Below are 2,528 nucleotides of genomic sequence, written 5' to 3'. Positions count from 1 at the left end.
CTTCCTACTCAAAGTGTGGTCCATTGACAGGCAGCATCAGCATCACCTGTGGTCTTTATATAAATGCAGAATCTCATGCCTACTTCAGGCCTAATGAGTCAGAATCTGCATTTTAACAAGATCTCCCTTATTTCACACTGCCTCACAGAGGTATTGAGAAGACTAAATTGGATGAACAGCAATTTTACTCTTAAGTGTATGTAAAAATAAAATAATGCATATGTATTTCAGGAAATATGTCAAGAATTCCCTCAGCCTTATTAATTTGGTACAGTCATGTGTCACTTAACAATGGGGATACATTGTGAGAAATGCATTGTTAGGTGATTTCATCATGGTGCAAACATCATTCAGTGTACTTACACAAACCTAGGTGCTATAGCTTACTACACACCTAGGCTATTTGGTACTAATCTTATGGGACCACTGTCGTATATGTAGTCCATCATTGACAGAGATGTCATCATACAGTGCATGACTACACACAAATTAACAATAGAATGAATATATTGTGGTATATTCACAGATTGGAATATTATACAGTCAGAAAATATACAAGATGTAGACATGCAACAACATGGATTAATCTCACAAAAATTAATGTTGAGCAAAAAAAGGACTATATCCAAAAGAATATGTACCGTATGATTCCATTTATATAAAGTTCAAAAATAGTCAAAATTAACCTGTGGTGTTTAAGGTTGTACATGCATGTCAGGATCATGAAGAAGGGGATTAGAAAGTGATCAGAAACAGTTACATGGCAGGTTTCTGGGTGGGGGTGCTGATACTCTTTTATTTCTTGACCTGAGTAGTGATTATGTAGGTATTTACTTCATAATATTTCATTAGACTGTGCATTAAGTTCTTCACACTTCTCAGTATATGTTTTATTTCACAATGAAACTTAAAAAGATTAAATAGAATAGCATATACACTGCCAAGACATTCAATGAATGATAGTTACACCCACAAATCCCTCAGATATATTCTTCCTAGTTGAGAGTGGTTGAACTCTAAAAATTTTTCCTGGGATATGTTAAAGAAAAGTTTTAATATCCAAGTTTTATATTAATAAGAGTAGAAAACTTTGGTAAACAGAGCCGCTTAAGTAATTTTTGAAGATACAAAAGCAAACCTGGGACATTGCTTGGAGAGAAAGAGATAAAGACCTAAATTTCTCTAAACAAGAGAACAACAGTAATTCAGGGGAGTAGGCTGACAGCTTATGAGATGAGGAAGAAGGGCTCATGAGAAAAAGACAAACATCTAGACGATGATGGGTACCCCCAGGACCTAAGATGGACAAGGACTCCATTCCTGACTGAGAAGCGATGGATGAAGGTTTAGGATAGTGTCTAATATTCAATTTTAATTTGCTGTCTGTTAATCAGACAACAAGCACATTATCTGATTATGTGTTAGTTGGTGATGTGCATTAATCAATGTCCCATTCCTCAGTTTCATTAAAGGTTAGGCACACATCACAGCCCTATGATAGGTGATATTGTCAGGAAATGGAGGAATAGACACAACATTCAACATGACCAAGACAGCGAAGAGGACAGTAGTCACAGAAGCAACAAACACATAGAGATCAAGAATTCCCTGGATGGAGGAAACCAGAGCAAAAGATGGCCAGGAGAAACAAACCCCCTGAAGCTCCTTGGGGATCTTAGGGAAGAGGCTGGATTTCTCACAACATATGGAATGGAGGCTCAGGTTACTCAAGTATTTATGGAAAGAATGATCCTAGCCATCTGAAGGACTTGAGGGTAGCAGGAAATGGACACTTTGTCATCTCTACCTTATTAGCACCTGGCATGAGAACTCAAGGTTTCTACCAATAGCCTTATACAGGCTTCAATTAAATATTATAAATAACGGTCTTTTCAAAGAGGGCCTATGGAGCAGTGAAACCAGGAGCTCTTAATGCTATTATCAAAGATTGAATTTTTCCATAGGATGCCATAGTCACTTCATAGGCTATGTGTTCCTGAGGAGGTGTAGCCACTCATAATCATAACAGTTCACTCATAATAATCCATGATTGGTGATGTGGCAAGCAAATAAATAACTCAAAGTTTAATCAAAAAACTTATAGGTGATGTTGGTCCCACAGAAAAAATGTCCTAAAAGCAATTTAGTGATCTTAATCCCAGGTTAAGGGCTTTCTATGTAAGAGGAAGAGCAAAGAACAAAACAGGTAGTGTGTCTGGTTAAACACAAAAATTGAATGAGAAATGTCATCGATGGTGCCCAAAAAACTTTGTTGTAGTCAGGGCAACTCCTGAAGACCTCTCTGTTTTCTACCATAACTTCCTTCCTTTGCTAGAGGGAGGTTATATGAAGGTCACAGCCTTATGTTTATAAACATGTCTCCTTTTTGCTAACTCTTAGATCTCAAAAAAAAAAAAAAAAAAAACTATGAAAGACCTTCAAGCTCTTAAAGTGCTTACTCAAAATGAAGAGGGAGAAAAATTCAGTTTCCTCCGCTCAGGTAGACCCAACTGAGATGAAGAGGGTGC

At 37.1% G+C, this 2,528-nt stretch overlaps 1 non-coding gene across 1 annotated transcript; it reads left to right on the top strand.

Annotated features, from left to right (window-relative positions):
* Nucleotides 1-1,884: 1,884 nt before the first annotated feature.
* On the top strand, nt 1,885-2,012 carry LOC123283632 (small nucleolar RNA SNORA25). Its single transcript, XR_006524308.1, has one exon. It is a non-coding gene; the product is annotated as a small nucleolar RNA SNORA25 (small nucleolar RNA).
* Nucleotides 2,013-2,528: the final 516 nt, after the last annotated feature.

The sequence above is a fragment of the Equus asinus genome, chromosome 2 (genome assembly GCF_041296235.1).
Source record: "Equus asinus isolate D_3611 breed Donkey chromosome 2, EquAss-T2T_v2, whole genome shotgun sequence".
Lineage (NCBI taxonomy): Eukaryota > Metazoa > Chordata > Mammalia > Perissodactyla > Equidae > Equus > Equus asinus.
Note: the sequence above shows the minus strand (reverse complement) of the source record. Positions and strands in the feature narration are given on the sequence as shown.